The sequence below is a fragment of the Myotis lucifugus genome, unplaced genomic scaffold (assembly GCF_000147115.1).
Source record: "Myotis lucifugus unplaced genomic scaffold, Myoluc2.0 scaffold_133, whole genome shotgun sequence".
Taxonomy (NCBI): Eukaryota; Metazoa; Chordata; class Mammalia; order Chiroptera; family Vespertilionidae; genus Myotis; species Myotis lucifugus.
This window is the reverse complement of record NW_005871181.1, coordinates 3,621,393-3,642,125: the sequence shown is the minus strand read 5'-3', so window position 1 is coordinate 3,642,125 and position 20,733 is coordinate 3,621,393.

The following is a 20,733-nucleotide window of genomic DNA, read 5'->3' as shown; positions in this document are numbered from 1 at the left end:
GATGCTCTCACCGGTGGGCTGGAGCTCATCCATAGCTTTGATTCTGTGAATCTACAGAAGCGGGTTTTTCAGCTTCTTTGGGTATGTTGACAGGTTTTATATTTGACAACATAAAAGATGAAAACACAGAGCCCATGGACACGGACAATAGTGTGGTGAAGGCTTGGGTGGGGTGGGTGCGGGATGGAGGGGTCCGTGAGGGAAAGAAGCAGAGGGGACATCTGTAATGAATATAACAATAAAGATAAATGTAAAATAATAATTAATTAAAACATATTGCAATATGAAAGGGAACTAAAAATAGTTTTGGTCAGAATATAAGGCTTTACATTCCCATTTTGGCAAATCCTTGGATGTGGTAATCTCACTGAGCTATAGCATTTTCCGGGCCTGTAATTTATGATCTGCCTAGTGACCAAAAATAGGGGGGCATATCGACCTATTTCACATTATTCAGCTAATTTTGTTAAACAGCTGAACTGCTTTTCTTTCCTTTGTCGTCGTTGGACACATGAAAATGTCCCATGGAGCAGAAATTGACTGTAATATATTCCTTAGGTTTCCGTGCTCAGCTTCCAAAGGAGAATTCCAAGCAGTGATTCTTGGATTCTTTTCCGCTGTGTTTCCTTTGACCCCTTCGGGCTTCCTTAACCACCTCTGTCAGAGGTCTTTCTGCTTCCCTCTGTTTCTATAACGTCCGTGCTTTTACTTTCAGGGGGAAGTAGGGCCTCTGAAGGTTTAACTGGTGTGGAGTCCGCGCCTGATTCGCTCAGATCGGTATTTACAGCACTGGCTTCGCTGTTCTCCTCTCCCAACCGTAAAACCATCCAAACCCCTCAGGAAAGTCCATTTGTCCAATAAATGCTCACCGTGCACCGCCCTTACCAGCCAATTGATTATGTGAAATACACGCTGTCTTCATAGGTGCACCTCCCTGCACTTTTTGGGCTGGACTTTCCTGACTCCCAGGACTGTCCCTTTCTCAGAGCAGGTGTCACCATATTCCCTTCTAGCCCTGGCCCCCTCGCTCTGGGGGAGCAGACCCCAGTCTCCAGGGGGGCTGGCAGAGGAAAACAGGGACTCTCCTTAGCATATAGCACGGCCAAGAGAGTGCCAAGTGGTCGACGGTCTGAGTTGTGGGGAGTTGGGTAGATGTTTCATTTCAAAGTTGCACGGGCAGCCCCCCACCACCCCCCAAATGGAATTCCTACCCTACACCTTCTTTTCTCTTCCAGTAACATGATGGGACAACTAATGGGGTCAGAGGCCGAGAAAAAGAACAAGTCAGATCCTGGGGGAGGTCAGAGGAGTTAGGAGACTTACAGTATTGAGGAGAGTGGAGGAGAGACAGACAGACAGACAGAGATACCCACAGACAGAGGCAAAGAGAGAGAGAGATAGAAACACAGAGAGACAGTGACAGAGAGACAGAGACATAGAGAGAGACAGACAAAAACAGAGAGAGAGAGAGAGAGAGAGAGATACCTTGAATTCTCTTTTATGCCAACCGAGTAGACAGATAATAACCTGATAGGCAAGTATTTGTGCATGCGGCATATGTGTATATTATTTTATTGGATAAAAATAGAGACCAAGAAGTAGTTGCGTCTGTTGTGCATCAACACTGTGCCAATCGTTTCGCATATATTTCACCTTTAGTCTTCAAACAACGTTGAAGGAAAGCCCAGCAGCCAGCCCAGGGGTGCAGACGGGCAGTGCGCTGTGAGGTACACACGCCCTAACTTAGCTCTGAGTCCACTAATTGCTTGAATTCAAACTCGTTCAAAAGAGGTTTTTTTTTTTGGTAAAGTTATTAAAAAAATGTTGTTATGTAAGTGTTATTTTCCTAAAGGCAATACTTCTAATTTTCTTTCTTCTCCCCAAACCCCACTCCATTCAGATCTCTCTCATTTGCACCAATGAAACCAGCAGCCTGGTTTTGCTGGGCTGGCATGTTTAAATGCAAGTTAAATGACTTGGAATGAAAGGCTACGCATGGACATTTTCCTGAGGTATTTTCAAACTGCGAGGCCTTCCGTTCTTGATGGATTCGAGAGACGGTATCATAGTCACCAAGCTCCGCGCTGCTTTTATTAGGAAGAGAAAATCTCTCCTCTCTCACATTAAAAAAAAAGACCTAACCACTCCCTTGCAGACTCCCGCTCTCAGCTTGCAGCCTGCCCTTCGAAAGGCTTTCTACAAAACGCTGGCAAAGCAGGAGCAGCACTCGAGTAAATCCTGTAGGTGATGCGGACAGGCAACATGATCCCATTTTTAAGTGCTTCCTACCACTCTCATGGGATCCAGGGGCTGCCTGTAATTGCCAGCTTCAGATGGTCACACATCCTGACCTGACCATGTCATGCCAGTAACCCAGCCAATTCTAGAAATCCTGCTTTGCTCCGTGATTTGATTATTCTAAACCCTTCACAGAAGTGTTTTTTTTTCTATCAGGAAATAATTGGAGCAATTTTCAAAACACTTTTGAAATTAGTCATACATGTTTGCACAGCCTAGGTACCCTCCTATATATAAATCTTAAACTAATATATATAGATAGATAATTGAATTTATTGGGGGTGACATTGGTTAATCCTATATAATAAAAGCCTAATATGCTAAGTGTCCAGTCGGCCATTCAACCAATCAAAGCGTAATATGCTAATGATATGCTAAGGCCGCTCAACTGCTTGCTATGACGTGAACTGATCACCAGGGGGCAGATAGTCGACCTGTCGACCAGTTGCTATGATGTGCACTGACCACCAGGGGGCAGACGCTCCAACCGGTAGGTTAGCTTACTGCTGGGTTCTGGCCTATTGGGACTGAGCGAGACAGGCTGGACACGCCCTGGAGCCCTCCCATGGTTCCTCCCCAGCCCCAATCGTGCACCAGTGGGGTCCCGCAGCCTGGCCTGAACCCTCTCACAATCTGGGACCCCTCGGAGGGATGTCGGAGAGCCAGTTTCGGCCCAATCCCACAGGCCAGGCTGAGGGACCCCATTGGTGCATGAATTTGTGCACCGGGCCTCCATTAAAATTATATGTTTCAGGTGGACTTGACCCAACTACCTTTAAAAAAAAATATGTATTTTTTTAAAATTGATTTTAGAGATGAAGGGAGAGGGAGAGAGAGATAGAAACATCAGTAATGAGAGAGAATCATTGATTGGCTGCCTCTTGCACGTCCCACACTCGGGATCGAGTCTGCAACCTGGGCATGTGCCCTATCTGGGAATCAAACTGTGACCTTCTGATTCATAGATCGATGCTCAACCACTGAGCCACACCAGCAGGGCGACCAACTCTTTTAAAACTAAACTTCCCAATATATGTCAAACTAGTATTCACTTTGGTCAATACCTAAATAGGCATTGATTTGGCTCTAATATCCGTGTATTAACACACAGTGAATCAATTCTGTGTCCTGCCTGTCAACTTTCCCCAACTCTCCCCAGACCTAGTTATAGTTACTAAAAGCAGGATCTGCTAGGTAATTTGTAGAGTTCAGTGCAAGATAAAAGCAAGTGTTTCTCATTCAGAAATCATTAAGAATTTCAAGATGGCAACATCAGAGCATTAATACAAATGCAGGGATCTCCTGAGCCCTGAGCCCATGTCCCTGCCCACACCCCAGGCTCAGGAAAGCAGGGTGGCTATCATTCCAGCTACTGGGCTGGTCACTGTGTTCTTTCCTGGTAATAGCCTCTGTTCCAGGTATCATGTTCATAGTCATATTTTTAAAAAATGGCGGCTATACTAATTCTGTCTACAAGTAAAGATTAAGTAAAAGAAAACCATGATGCTAATATAATTTTCTTAGATTTTGAGGGCATTCTCAGAAACATACCTCACAGTAAGTAAACTCTCAGAATGGGTAACATGAGGAACTCAAGCAAATGCTTTGATCTGTCAAACTTATTTTGAGCTTCAGTACCGTAAAAAAAAAATGCTGGGTGCTGGGTGACTTTAGGAAAATGCATTTTTTCTTGCTATACTAGCGAAGCTCTCTAGAAATCTCTCCAAAGTGAACATGCCATTCTCTTATATCTTATATTTCATTCTCTGATCTCTCAGATACTATTTCTGATCAGCGTGCCCCTGACACATGCTCTGAGGATTATGACCCTTGAAGGTGACCTGCCCTCCTCACCTGTGACTCCATGTGTATTTTTCACTTGCAAGGATGCGTGTAGATCATTTGAATGATTTATTGCAAACTGGTGGTTCTCAGCACATGAATACATCCTATAACATAATTAATGTATGTAGTCTAAAGCAAAATAAAAATTCAGGCATGAAAAATAAATAAATTACCCATATTTTCCCAATGTAAGCTATTAAATTTTAATATTGGGATATATCCCCTGTTTTTTTCTCTTGCATTTAGAAAAGAAGAGGGTACTATCCATATTTATATATATTTTTTGGTATTTAACACTACATTAGAAACATCTTTCTAGATCAGTGATGGCGAACCTATGACATGCGTGTCAGAGGTGACACGCGAACTCATTTTTTTGTTTGATTTTTCTTTGTTAAATGGCATTTAAATATATAAAGTAAATATCAAAAATATAAATATTTGTTTTACTATGGTTGCAAAGATCAAAAAATTTCTATATGTGACACGGCACCAGAGTTAAGTTAGGGTTTTTCAAAATGCTGACACGCCGAGCTCAAAAGGTTCGCCATCACTCTTCTAGATCAACAAATATGGTTCTATTGCCTTTTCTATACCTGCACTGCAGTCTATTGTATTTGTAGTGGAATTCACACAGCTCTCCTCCGTTGCTGGGGAGAAAGGACCTTGGTTGACTCTCTCTTGCAGGCCTTTGTTGCTCCATCTTTCTGACCAAAGTGCTGTCACCTCTTACCTCTCAGCCCCAGCATCGCCTTTTCAACCATAATCTAGTTCGTAAGAAAGCTGTTGTGTTGTTTATTTAAATTCATTTTCTTTTTGGGCAAAATGTCATTTCTCCCTCTTGGCTCCCGGGCATTTGTTTAAGTATTTAAGTTTCCACTTATAAGGTACTGTTCTCCTCCCTTGGTATATATCAGGCAAAAATTATACACACTCCCCAAACCCTCCTTACTTTATAGGAGAGAAATGGAAGTGGACACATAAATAATTTTAAAGTATTGTTAAGAAATGTAATAAGAGAAAATGGCGTACTTTTATCTCCAACAGGCAGGGAATGTATCACTTTTCTTAAAAAGTGACACTTGCTAAGTTATATTACACCTGAAACTAATATAATGTTGTATTTCAGTGTCATTGAAAAATTTTTTAAAGAAATAAATATGACAGTGTGCTGAACAAATAAGTGAAATTTAAGCTGGGAAGCAACAGACACACACAAATATCTAGAAAACTCCCATGCAGAGGGGACAGCAAGTGCAAAGGCCCAGGAAGCATGCGGGGTCACCATCTGGGGCAAACAGACAGTATTGTGACATTTTAACAATAAGCGGGAGGGAAAAGCTTAAGAAATAAACTCATGCAGTGAATCAAGATAAGGATGTGGATGACTGGGTGAGGTCAGATAAACAGCCCAGATCTTTGGGGTTGATAAGGCTGAGAAACTGATAAGCCAGGGTACTGGGCAAAGCATCGTCATGGGTACTGAAGTCTCTAAGGATGATGGTATCCCTTTCTTTTCAACCGCAATTAGAAACTTCTAAAAGGAGAGGTCACCAACAAACTAACGAATTGTAAATTTGGGATGACGGAATTGTAGAGTTAGAAATAGGGAGAGAGAGACTGGGGACAAGGAAGAAAATCCTATATAATAAAAGGCTAATATGCAAATTGACTGAACCGCAGAAAGACGGGTTGCTATGACACGCACTGACCACCAGGGGGCAGTTGGACATCCCCCAAGGGCTCCCAAACTGCGAGAGGGCGCAGGCCTGGCTCAGGGACACCCGCCCCCCGCAATGAATGCACAAATTTCATGCACCGGGCCTCTAGGATAGAAAATAAAATTGCACACACACACACACACACACACACAGAATCATTGAGGGTGGGGGAAGATAAGCAGGCAGGCAATATTCCCAGATACTAGGACCAGTTTGGGTGGAGGGGGCTTGATTGGTATGGGATGTGGGATGACTGTGATGAACTGAGCCATAGAATACCAGCTAAAACGATGCCATTTGGGGTTTCAATCACTGAGATTTGGGAGTTGTTACAACACCATGACTGTGTCCATCCTGAGTGACACAGAAAGGAAGTCTCAATCCCTTCCCCAGACACACTTTACTGGGAGAGGTAGTAGGAGATCTACCCAAAATCCTTCAAAATTTTGATATTCACAATGGAATTTGGATACTTAATTTAAAATTTGTTTTCATAAAAAATTATTGTTATCAGCCTATTAAAAGTTCTACAGTGTAATAGCCCTGAACTATTATTACATTTAAGTGAAGGGGAAGTTGGTAGAGCTGGAATTAACATAGAACCTGCTCCCTGATGTGATTCTATTTATGATGTTAAGAAAGAATAGCTTAAAGACTCCATTTTAGCTGCAGTGTAAGTTGAAGGGTAAAAGTTAAAATTACATGTTTTGAATGAATTTACCTATGAATGAAGCCTACTGCTCCTAGGAAATGTTTCGGCAATTTATCAAAATCACATGCATATTCATTGTAAGTTTACTTTTACTAAAAGCCTTAATTTGCCAACACTTTCATGATAATGTGATTGTGATGAAGATCTAACTAGGCATCACTTTGTCATCAGAGAAAACCTATGTTTGTCTCATCAAGAAGTTTCAAAGCAAAAATAATTTTTAGGAGCTACATAAAGGAAAGATCATGGCAGTCGAGTTAGAATAAAGCTTCATTTTTGCAAAGAATAGCATCTTACTCAGTTGTCATGAGAATTAAAATTACAGCACCTGGCCTGGCCGGCATGGCTCAGTGGTTGAACATCGACTTATGAATCAAGAGGTCATGATTCTCTCTCATCATTGATGTTTCTCTGTCTCTCCTCCTCTCCCTTCCAAAAAAAAAAAATTACAGTACCTGGCACATAGAAAATTCTCAAAATATGTTAGCCAAGCACTATGGCAAACTCTTTAGATAGATATAGAAAAATATTTTGAAATATCACCCAATGTGCTTTCCTTTCTCTTTAAGTTTTTTTTGGTTTTGTGTGTGTGTGTGTGTGTGTGTGTGTGGTGGGGGCATTGGTTAGAGAGGTATAGAGTGTTTTAGTTATTTGGTCATTTAACCATTAAGGCTAAGCCTAGAGGAGAGAGGAAGGGCATAGAAGAAACTGCCACCTTGGTCTTCTTTCTGCCTGGAATGTTCTTTGTCATCTTTACAAGGCTAGCTCCTTCTTTGATTACAACCTCGGATTAATGTCACCCTTGTAGGAAATCTTCCCTGACTCCTCGATATCATGTAAACACTCTATATGCATTTACCATTCAGTTGCTCTGCACTCAAGCTTTTATAAGAATTAAAATGCTTCCCCCTTAATGGCATTGTTTATGAACAAAGACTTTTAGGGCTTTTGGAGGAAAAATGTCCCCGGTTATTTTAGCGAAGTGTGTGAAGAAGATGAAATGACCAGCTCCCTGATACAAGACATGCTAACAGTGGCATTTACAGTATGAGAGGGACGCCATTCAAACAGTAGCCTCTGACATTATTCAACATCGCTTTGGAGAATTTTCACCAAAGTTTGCTACAAGAATGTCAGAGGTCAGGATTCACTGAGCACCGATGTACATCACAAGACCAGACTCTGAGTTGAAATGTGGGGAAATAAAATTATGGAGGAAACTTGGAATAATTTTTCAGATTTTTACAGGTAAGTCAAGATGGTTTTTCTTATAATCATGCAAAAATAGGCATTTCCCGCCCAGCCGGCATGGCTCAGTGGCTAAGCATCAACCTATGAACCAGGAGGTCAAGATTCAATTCCCGGTCAGGGCACACGCCCTGGTTGCAGGCTCCATCCTGAGTGGGGGGCGTGCAGGAGGCAGCCGATCAATGATTCTCACTCATCATTGATGTTTCTATCTCTCTCTACCTTTCCCTTCCTCTCAGAAATCAATGAAATATATTTAAAACAAAAAAACAAAGATAGGCATTCCCAAAAGTCAACTCCTGGACAAAAAGACAATATATATTATGCTTAACATACCATTCACAGGTTTAAAGAGGGGAATGAGGAAAGAAGTTAAAGTAACGAGAGGATGAAGATGGATTGCCAACATAATTCCTTATAGGATCTGGGACCCAAAGGCTCTCCTCCCAGAAGAAGACATATCACGGTGGGTGTGTGGTCTTAGTTGAAGATAAAACGGGGCAGCAGTGAATTGCAGACAATCCGAGTAGTTCAGGCGTATTTGCATTTGTCAGAGAATCTGCAGACAGTCAAGAAAAGAACGTGAAAATGGGAGCGAAATCAAAATTCAAGAACGCTGAGGGAGTAAGCACAGTGTTCTGCGTCTCCGAAACTTTGACGCACATTTTGACAACGAAGGATGTATTTTTAACCGTGGGAGACAAACACTAGCAGATGAATATGCAGAGGTTGGTTTGGGACACTTTCACCAAAAAACCTGTATCATATGTCACTCAGTTGCTGTTCCTAACTTTATTTTGCAACAATTTAAGAGCCGTTTCCAGAGAAAGCACTGAGATTCAGCTAATAAATCCCTTTTTATTAGCCTTTAGATTAAAAGAAGATAAATGTGAGGATGTGAAGTAATCAGTGTTTCCTATGAAGAGGGTGATTAACTATAGATTATTGACAAAGACTTTCTACTGGCAAAAGTCATGCACTTCTCAGAGTAGGCCTCATCCTTGGGCCTAATCTTTGGCCTGTACCCCATTTTTAGCAAGAATCCTGCTAAGTCAGTGTAGCAAGAATTAACCCCACTCTTGATATCAGATCACTCTTAAATTTGTGATCACATTCTTTTTAAAATATATATCTATTTTTATTTATATGGAGTCAGTGTCTGAATTTGAGTTTATCATTTGTCACGTGATTAGCACCTTCCAGATGGATCCAGAGACCATTTCCATGGCAGATAAATTCGTAAAGCATTTAAGAATGTTCCTCAATTCATCATGTCTTCCTATGACCTTTGAAACTGTGATTAGATCACACGTTTTTAAAACCACGCCTGTTTTTCCGCGTGCGCTTCTTGCTTATGAAAATTCTATCATTTACCTCAAATCCCTCTGGTGCATATGTCGCGTCGTTGCATAATTTTATGATATGCATTGTGATCCGTCGTATATTTAGATCGCTCACATATTTTTCTCAACTTGAATCTCTTAAAATATTACGATGGCAGTGGGGACTTGTGTCTCCTCTGGCTCCATCTATCTCCCAAGAGACGGATGCACTGAGTCATGGATTGTTTACGAAAGAACAAATATGCATGTACCTTTAAAAAGAAAGCCAACCCAACAGCAGGGAAAAGACCTTCCCAAGACACTTGACCTTCTGTAGCTTTGTGTATCTGGTCACTCGTGACTTACTTTCTTTCCTATAAATCCTCACCATCTGCCATCAGACCTGTGTTCCCCGAGCTGCCCTCACACCACATACTGCGCTTCTTTGTAAGCTGTCTGAGCAAGTGCTCTTGTGACTCCACAAGGCAGAACCATCAGCAGCAGCGGGTGGATATGCAAAGAGGCTGGTTTTGCATAGAATTTTCTGATGAACAAAAGTGGCCACAAACAGACATGAGCAGCAGTATACCCCTGAGCCTCTCCCAGTTCCTTTCCGCAGAAAAGCTACATAAAAACCCCGTGTCGGGGGTTTCAGGAAGTCGATTCCCGTGGCTGCCACTGCTTCTCCAAATACCTCTTTGGAGTCAATCCTTTGTTCTATACACGGCACACTCGGAACAGGAGTTCATTCTGTCGCTTCCTGTTCTGCAGTCTCCCCCATTAATTATCCCACGTTAACTCGAACTTTGTTCTCTGAGCCCGAGGAACAAGTTGTTCCTTGAAATGACTGTTCGTTGCCAGGGACAAGAAGCAGTTACCATGTTGCTCAGCACACACCCCATTCTTCATTGTAACTTTGGAGATTAAAGAGTTCCCCTCCTAAACAGATCGATTCCCCCTCTTGGGCACTTTCTCTTTCAAGAACTGTCTCACTCGCCCCGCCAGCCTGGCTCCGTGGGTTGAGCGTCGACCAGGAGGTTGCGGTTCGATTCCCGGTCAGGACACATACCCAGGCAGGTTGCAGGCTCGATGCCCAGTAGGGGGCGCACACGAGGCAGCTGATCAATGATTCTCATCATTAATGTTTCTCTTTCCTCCCTTTCTCTCAATAATAATAATAATAATAATAATAATAATAATAATAAAACTGTCTCACGATATGGAGTAAAGAACATCTACTTCTTCGTGTAAGTTTATCAATATAAGGGGTGGGTGGGGGAGAAACAATGAAAAATTGTTCCATGAGGCTTGACTGACCGCTACTATGTTCGCAAAGGTGTCGCCTGGTGACCTGAAAAGAGGGAGCCACCTTGAGCAAGAGGAGTTTCCAGTGGCCGAGACACAGTCAGGAGAAGTAGCAACAGACCCGACGTCACAGCATCACCCACGGCTGCTTGAACCCTGCCTTGCAGGTCAGTCTACTCATTGTCCACACACCAGGCTCTCCCCAGACCACCTGGGGTACTTCTCTCCCACTTCCGCCCAGAAACAAGCATGCAGGCGGGGTCAGAGGGAATGAGGGTCAGGGTATAACAGTGATGGCGAACCTATGACACGCGTGTCAGAGGTGACACGGGAACTCATTTTTTTGGTTGATTTTTCTTTGTTAAATGGCATTTAAATATATAAAATAAATATCAAAAATATAAGTCTTTGTTTTACTATGGTTGCAAAGATCAAAAAATTTCTATATGTGACACGGCACCAGGGTTAAATTAGGGTTTTTCAAAATGCTGACATGCCGAGCTCAAAAGGTTCGCCATCACTGGGGTATAACATTCTGCCGGCCTGGGAGAGCTGTGGCCTTCGAGATGCCCGAGCAAAAACCAGGGAAGTGCTTGTGGCAGCCATAGGCACCCTCCTGACACGTGCCCCTTCTGCGCAGGGCCCCTGGGAGCAGGACATGAGTCTGCATTCCGTTTTACATGCCCATTTCCTGAGGCCGGTTATTTAAGCTGTCTTCTGTCGGATGAGTTTGGAATCACGTGCCTTTTCTATAGGTTGGTCAGTTTATCTTTAGGAAACCGATGTTTCCCCCATGGTCAAAGCCAGCATACGCTGTGTTGTTGGCAAGAGTGCGTTGCTAAGAGCAACATACTAGCCTCAGTTAGCGTCACCCCACCAGGGGCGATTCCTGAAGGCCTGCATCTCCGTGCTGGCTGCAGTAATGGCCACGGCAAGATGTTGTTTCCGTACAGAACAACGATAAAATGCTGCTGAGCACCACAGTATACAAGCCTGCTTAGGTCTCTTCTGCAATATCCCCCCCAGCGCTGTGTATCGCCAAGCCCGAGTTCTGGTCTATTGGAAATATTAATGGAAAATAATTACACACAGTTCTACCAGCCAGACCGTTACTTCCAATTCCCCCTGAATCATTTAAACAACATAGAATGGATCTTCCTTGATCATTTAATTATTGAGTATAATTACTTAGAAGTTTGTAAGAGGGCTTCTTGTGTTCACTGAAGTATAGACCATACATCCAAAAATTAGATCTTCTACACTGGATATATCCTAAAATTAGAACAAGTCAAGACCGGGGGTGGGGTGGGTGGGAAAGCAGATCTTGTTACAAGCATATTACTTGCAAAGTCCCTTGTAAAAACCTTCTAGCCATAAAGGCAAGAACTTGGCTTTAGTAATGTCGTAACTGCTCCATCGGCAGCACCTGGGAGACGGTCTGGCAGTTAATAGGAATTCAATAAGTAGCAGCCGAATGAATAAATGAAGTTGAATTTAATCAAAAGCTTAGGCCTGCACTTAACACGATTCAGACTTTTTAATTTGACACATAGAAATGGAGCTGGAGGAGGATTTGTTTACTGTGTTATTGCTTTTGATTTAAGAGTAAAATGATAGAGTAAGTCAAGGATCCCGTGGAACCTTTTCCGAATTGCCTTTGCCAGTTGTGGTATGTGTTCAAAGGGCTCAGAAGGGCCATCCTGGGCTGCGCATAACCCTTAGAATATTATCCCACCAGCAAGGAGGTACTGGATGCCTCCTGGGCATTCATTTCTGAGAGAAATCACAAAGAAATAGAAGCTTCTCTCTCCCCTCAGGGACACAGCGGTTAGAGGGAAGTGACCCCCTCCGAAAGAGTACAAAACAGTACAGTGTGAAGCACGAAGCCATTTCATGAGTTAAAATCCCTGCATTAAAAAGTGCAACCCAAAATGTTCCTCTTGTTGTGGAAACCAGAGGTGGCAAACAGGTGGCTCCAGGCAACACTGGTTTTGTTTTGCCTCCACAATGTTCTAAAAGGAGGAGTGCATAGTTAACTTTAAAAAAAACAAAAAACATATTTTTATTGATTTCAGAGAGGAAAGGAGAGAAATGGAAATATCAATGATGAGAGAAAATCATTGATCGGCTGCCTCCTGCACGCCCCCTACTGGGGATCCAGCCGGAAACCTGGGCTTGTGCCCTGAGCGGGGAATTGAATCTTGACCTCCTGGTTCAGAGGTCGATGCTCAACCACTGAGCCACGCTGGCTGGGCAGTAGTTAACTCTTAAATATTTTAGATTTAAAAATCTTTTTGTTGCTTTTCTCAGAAAATAATTTCAGAAAATCTGGCATGGTTGGATGGGCCCTTTTTTGGAAATGATAGACGGCTGTTGCTCTTAAGAGGTGCTGATGCCTTCACACCAAACGTGACTCTTTTACCCATTTCTGTTCCTCTCCTGGAAATACATGCATTTGTTCCCCTGGCACTATTTCCATAGTGTGTCTGTACTCTAATCCTTTCTTTGGTCTTTCTGATACAAAGGACAGGGATATCAAGGAGGTTTCTGTGAAAACAGGTTCTTAAACGTAGAGAGGGCACCGCACAGCTGTGTTTTTAAATTACATGCAAGAAGGACCCAGAGTCCCAGCCCCAGCCCATCCTTAAGCGAATGTTTGCACTTTGTGACTTCCGCTGTTCCTTCCGGTTCAGCAGCTTATCATCTCGTTAATTGTTCTTTTATGCTGAATTTTGAGGAAGAATTCTTTCTTCTGGCCCCATTAGCTTCCTCTCCAAAATTATGCAGGCCTCGAGAACATTCTAGATGTCATCATCCATTTCTTCCACCCATTTTTTATATACTAGAGGCCCGGTGCACAAATTCGGGCACAGGTAGAGTCCGGCCAGCCCGCCCAATCAGGGTAGGGGTGAGGGGCCAATCAGGGCTGGCCGGGGGGAAGGGCTGTGGGCAGTTGGCTGGCCAGCCCCGCCCCCTAGTCAAAATCCTGGTCAAGGGGACAATTTGCATATTAGCCTTTTATTATATAGGATGTCTATTCCAGTCAGGTTTTATTTGGATTTTTTTTCTAAGTCTTGGAAACCTTTGTGGAAGTAGAATCACTTGTAAAAGCCAAATTTGTGAAATGAATGTGGTATGAACTGCGCATAGTTGAACACATTGTAGCACCGTAGATTCTTAGAGTGCAAGTGACCGTACGAGGCCCTTTAGTCCAAACTCTGCCTTGATCCCCAGAAGTTAAGAAAACATTTTCGTGCCCAAATGCTTGCAGGCTGGTAACTGCCAGGGTTGAGGCCTATCACTGTGTGTGTGTGTTTTTTTTTAATCAGCACAGACTTGTCTCAATACATCACAATTAGAGACGCACCCCTGGCTGGCTGTCAGTCAGACGAGCCTGGCGGGGACAGTATTTTCCAGGACAGGCACCCGGGCGTGCAGCTTCCACGTCAGGGGCTTAACTGCTTTCCCGACACCCTGCTGCTTGTCCCATGCCCGTGGTTTTGGTCACTGGACGTGTCACGGACATTTACCAAAATCACAATAAAACAGCGCTCGACTTAACCGCTCCTCTGTCGCCCTGTGGACTCGGGGAGCTGGACTCAGATCCTCTTGAAGGGCCACAGCATTCATCCTGGTTAAAGCGCGGAGGGCAGGTTTAATTGCACCCACACACGAGAAGGACTGTCTTCTCTCAATCATCAAAGGCTCTGCATTGTCTTTGGGCTCTTAGAACAGAACAGCCCTGGTTTGGAGCCATACGCCGGCTTCCCAGCCTTTAGGGCCACCTTCTAACCAGCGCAAGCATCCTACATGCTTTTGGAAGGAGTGGTGAGGGCATTGAGGCTCATATCTTGTTTCCTTTGCAAGAAGAAACCTGTTGAACAAGAGAGCCATCTTCGGGGGATAATGGCACACTGGGAGCTCCCTCCTCCTCGCAGAGCTCCGTGCTCAGCTCTCCTGTAGCCGTAGGTTCAGGATGGTCCTTCCCCTGCTAATGAGCATGAAGGCAGAACCTCGGCGGGTGGACTGCTGTGTGTTTAAGCCAGGGGTCCTCAAACTACGGCCCGTGGGCCACATGCAAATACAAATATTGTATTTGTTCCCGTTTTGTTTTTTTACTTCAAAATAAGATATGTGCAGTGTGCATAGGAATTTGTTCATAGTTTTTTTTTTAAACTATAGTCCGGCCCTCCAACGGTCTGAGGGACAGTGAACTGGCCCCCTGTTGAAAAAGTTTGAGGACCCCTGGTTTAAGCTAATGGTGACGCTACCACTGCTTGAGTGGCAGCTCACTGTGGCTGCAGAGGTTGTGCTGGGCACTTTTTATATACGCTGCCTCCTTGAAAGATTGCTCTCAATGCAGGTACTTATTTTTCAAATTGGTCACGTTTAGTCAAACTCAGGTTCTATTCCTTCATCCCCTCTGCTGGCTTCCCCATATTTTTCTACTCCATCCATTGCCTTTATCCTTGGATATTTAACCACAAATTGTGAGCAAGCACCAAAGTGACTCTTTTGAAAAAATGTCTCAAAATGAAATCCACCTTGTCGCTCACGTATCTGGCACGCGAGCCTGTGATTTTTAGCTTCTAGACCAGAGGTTCTCAACCTGTGGGTTTCGACCCCTTTGGCGGTCGAACGACCCTTTCACAGGGGTCGCCTAAGACCATCCTGCATATCAGATACTTACATTATGATTCATAACAGTAGCAACATTACAGTGATGAAGTAGCAACGAAAATAATTTTATGGTTGGGTCACAACATGAGGAACTGTATTTAAAGGACCAGAAGGTTGAGAACCACAGTTCTAGACAGTCTGACTCGGCACCATTGGAACCAGCGTGCAGCGGGCACGGTGCTCATGTCTCTGATGTAGCCCGATCTATATCGGCACTGGATTCTTGGCGCGCCTGGGATTGTCCCCCAAGCCAGTCACTGTAACTCCCTATTTGCAGAGGTTGCTCTGAAAAATAATAGGGACCAAGTCAGTGACGCTCAGTGTCCCTTCCGCCCCTGACATCTCCAGCACCATGCCCTCCTCATGGTGGACATCCAGCCCTCGTGGACCTTCCCTTGTCCAGTTGCATTTACTCGAGTGCCCACTTGGTATCTTTACTTGAGAAACGTGTAGGCATCTCCAGGGGCAACAAGAACTAAGCTAAGCCAAACGGAGCCTCTTTCTTAAAAAAAAAAATCTATATCTATGTCTATGCCTATATCTATATCTTGATTCAAAGAGGAAAGGAGAGGAAGAGAGAGATAGAAACATCAATAATGAGAGAGAATCATTGATTGGCTGCCTCTTGCACTCCCCCTACTGGGGATCAAGCCCACAACCCAGGCATGTGCCCTGACTGGGAATTGAACGGTGACCTCCTGGTTCATGGGTTGACGCTCAACCACTGAGCCACGCCAGGCCAGGCCAGAGCCTCTTTCTTTCAACCAGAAAATCCCTCCATTGAACTGACAGAATCGTGTCATCCTTTGGCCAGAAGACAGGAAAGGGAGCCCCCAAGGGTTGGAAAATGAGGGGAGGATGGGAGAAGGAGAGAACCAGCGAAGGAGATCCCCTAATTCCCGGTGTGAACCCTCAGAAGTTCCAGACTCACCTCTGCTATGCACATGCATGGATCTGACTCTGCCCAGCGTAGCAAAGGCTGGGAAAGGTGCACTGAGAATGGAACAGACCCACATAAGAGCGAGCACAGAACAACTTGCAGTCTAAGGCTAGCACGACTGATCGCCTCCTGAAACAAAAAGCTCAATATTTTGCAGAGATTTACGACAGAACCCAGAGTTTATATAGCATTTGCACGAGGTGAAAGTCGAAATCACTCAACATTGAAAGAAGCAGGAAAATGTGATTTATTCTCCAGAAAAGGCAAGAAGATGTCTGCGGCAAGCTCCCTCAGACATGGAAATGATCAGATGAAGGCAAGACTTCAAGCAGACCTTATAATTATGCACCAGGAGATAAATGCAAAGTCATCTGCAGGAAATGAAAGGATAAAAAAATATAAGACTATCAAAGGCTATTTGTTTTCTCTAAAGTTCCATAAGTTTCCAAATTTATTAGTGTACATTTGTTCACTGTGTTCTTTTATTAAGCTATTAATCTTCTATTGTGCTTGGAATTATTCCTCTTTTTACATTCAGAATTTATTTGCATGTTCTCACTTATTTTATGCTTTTGGCAGAGATTTGGCTAAATTTCATTGTTCTTTCCTAAAACACAGTTGTTGTTTGTTTAATGCTGTTAATCTTACCTGTTGCCTTTTCTCTGGTTGCTATTGTTACTGACCTCTACTCTTATATTTATTATTTTCTCCCTTCTGTCTCCCTTGGGTTTACTCTCTTGATATTTCACCAACTTTTAAAATTAAATAGTTTGATATATATTTTTAAGAATTTGCCTTGTTTTCACCAAATATATGTAAACTTTGCATTTCCTTTTTAGTCCCACTTTATCATCTACTCTCTATACTTTTGAAATGTAGTGTTTTCATTTTCCTTTGGTTCTAAGTATTTTTAATTAATCTTGACAACTTTATTTCTATAACAAATAATACATATTTGATAGCAATCTATACCTATATGCATAGATATATTTATTTTGACTTCAGGTAATATATATATATATATATATATATAGTATACAGTCATACTTAATGATTTCAATTTTTATCTTATCAGCATCAGCAAACATAACTTTAAGTTGTTGATTTTGTCAAATTTGTTGAGATTTTCTCTTGGAGATTACATTGTTAAGAAACAAAACTCAACTGAGTAAGTTTTAAAGATCTTATTGGCTTTATTCAAACATCTATGGATTGGGCAGCATCTCCTTTAGAAGATTGAAAGGGTCTCCTGGAAAGAGCTGTATAGGCCAGTGATGGCGAACCTATGACACGCATGTCAGAGGTGACACGTGAAATCATTTTTTTGGTTGATTTTTCTTTGTTAAATGGCATTTAAATATATAAAATAAATATCAGAAATACAAGTCTTTGTTTTACTACGGTTGCAAAGATAAAAAAATTTCTATAGGTGACACGGCACCAGAGTTAAGTTAGGGTTTTTCAAAATGCTGACACGCCGAGCTCAAAAGGTTCGCCATCACTGCTCTAGGCCGAAGGGGCGGGCCACGGCAGCTCCTAGCGAAGAGTGTGGTGTGTGGCGAGGTCACCTTCTTCATGGAATGACAGGGTCTGTCAGGCAGAAGCCCTGCCTAGTGCTCACCAGGTGAGTCCAGATGGACTGGGGTAAGAGTCTGCTCCTCGGGGAGGCCGAGCCTATAATTAAATGAGGCATTAGGTCTTGGTTTGGGAATGTGGCTTTAGCACCACTGACTCCATTTTGAGCCTGTTGTCTCTCTTTTTTGACAGTATGCACAATTTTGTTTGTTTTCCAAATATGCTCAAAATGAAAACGTGTTTTTTTGAGGTTTAAAGTACATTTTGTGGACCATGTCCCACCCAGGGTATTATGGGAGTGACACAATAGCATCCACATTTTCCCTCAGCATAAAGTTTCCTCCGCTCCTAACTGTCCACCAACCATCTTCCCATCCACCCAGATATTCACCTCAGGTCATATCTCTTCTGTTGCAGCAGTTCTCAACCTGTGGGTCGCGAACAATGAAAATAACCCTGCATATCAGATATTTACATTACGATTCATAACAGTAGCAAAATTACAGTTATGAAGTAGCAACGAAAATAATTTTATGGTTGGGGGTCACCACAACATGAGGAACTGTATTAAAGGGTCGTGGCATTAGGAAGGTTGAGAACCACTGGCTTAGGGGATTTCTCATTTTCTTCTCTTTTTTTAAAAAAATATATTTTATTGATTTTTTACAGAGAGGAAGGAAGAGGGACAGAGAGTCAGAAACATCGATGAGAGAGAAACATCGATCAGCTGCTTCCTGCACAGCCCCCCTGGGGATGTGCCCGCAACCAAGGTACATGCCCTTGACCGGAATCAAACCTGGGACCCTTCAGTCCGCAGGCCGACGCTCTATCCACTGAGCCAAACCAGTCAGGGCGGTTTCTCGTTTTCATGTCAGTTTCACATATCCACAGACTGTCCAATTTTTATCACCGAAAGAGGACAGGCATCCATGTGTTTATTCTTTTCAGGAATTATCATCAAGACGTAGAAACTAATCTTACACAGAATATGTTTATACACCTTGCAAACTGCCTTGCATGAAGACCAAATGTTGCTTGACAGAGAGTTTCAGCAATGCACTGATTAAGCAGTATGACCGAGAAGGACCGGATTGCTCAACTTACCCGCTGAAATTGATGACCATATAAATAAAACACTGAAGGTCTACGTTGATATAATGATTCAATTAATTTTTCCTGGTCTCATGTTCGGCTTTAAGGCAAATAGTACAATGTCGGTAAAATCACTGTGTTTAGGTACGAAGCCGACTGCGAGAGATTGCTCAGTAAACTTTCCAACTCAGTGGCTCCGTGACACCAGTGACAGCTTTTGCAATTAGTTCAGGCTCTTTGTTTCTTGAGGCAACTGTAAAACCGACCGCCATGGCTCCACTTTCCAGCGAAATTGGTCCACATCATAAAAATCGTAGTTGAGTTAATTGGTGCATCGGCTGACAGACTGTGCGGAGAGGCCGCGCCCCAAGCCATTGGGGTATTCCTTAACTTCTCTGTGGTAGCCATGCTGAGAAGGCTCTGCTTCCCCAAGGCTTAAATAAGGCACGGATTGAGGACTTTGGTATCGACGAATGTCAATCTGACACTTTTCATAAGCATCAAACACTCACAATGACAAAAACTAAAAAGATATGCTTCCAACGAGAACATTTTACTGTATGAATACCAAGTGATGATGTTGCTCAGAAATAAGCAGCAAGACCTGGCCAGTGTGGCTCAGTGGTTGAGCATCCACCTAGGAACCAGGAGGTCACAATTCGATTCCAGGTCGGGGCACATGCCCGGGTTGCGGGCTTGATCCCCAGTAGGGGGTGTGCAGGAGGCAGCCAATCAATGATTCTCTCTCATCATTGATGTTTCTATCTCTCTCTCCCTATCCCTTCCTCTTTGAGATCAATAAAAAGAAAAAGAAAAGAAAAGAAATAAGCAAAAAGGAAACTTTCTGGTAACTGGATGGATAAAAAAGCCATAGGTGATACAAAATCTATTTTTAAATTTAGATATTCCTTTATCAGTTTTACTGGAGCCTCATCTTTTAAAGTCCAAGAAATTTGGCTCTTTTTCCTCCTTTGACCCCCAAGGAACTTCTCATCCACTCCGTGAAAATAAACTTTGAACTCACTTTCAAAAGTTGTTTATTTTGAGTATTCTTGTAAAACAAGAATTACTTACATGTCTATATAGAAAGCCATTTTTAAAGGACACCGGATGTGATAAGATAGTTATTCTTAAACCTGAGGCTTCCCTTTAGGAGAGCATGAATAGACCAATAGTGATTCCCTCACTCATTGTTGGTCATCTACAGCCAAGGAAAAAGAATATGTCTCAAAGTGTACTCAGGATATTAAACAGTAAAACATTAAGACTACCTTAGAATTAAATAGATGATTCTAAGTAAACCTGACCCCTCACAGTTTTCAAAAAACAGGTACTTCTGAGAAACGATGTATTTTTCAATTCCAGAGTTTTGGCCACTGGACATATACAGGCATCTATATATATAAAAGCCTAATGTACAAAGTGTCCCCTTGGGAGTTTGACCGACTGGGAGTTCCATCGCTCGCTATGACGTGTGCTGACCACCAGGGGGTGGTACGGAATAAAGGAAGGCCCCTGCCGGCAGCTGGCAGCCCCTAGGGACCTACCCATGCACGAATTTCATACACTGGGCCTCTAGTTTAAAATATTACTCTATTATGTCTGTAGCATTCAGGAGGGGACAGTGGTAACCTAAGAAAGTAAGTCTCAATATGAGATTAATTTGCCAGATCACTTTCTTCTCAAATGGCTTTTAATAATTACCTCTGTCTGTGAAACCCCACGATGTACACTATACGTTAAAATATAAGAAGGGAAGGTGAAGATCATGAATTACAAACACCGTGGACCTACAGAGCTCGGAGTGAACACTACATTGGGTAATTCAAAATGTCTGTAACTGCATCATTTTTCCTAATTGCATGGTTTGCATCTCGCCCATAAAAACATAAAAGTCGCTAATTTCCCATCACGCTCGAATCTGCGAAGTGTTCTGCACAGATGGCTTTTAGCTTCTCGTTTGCCAGCGGAGCTTCATTAAGCACCAAACACAAA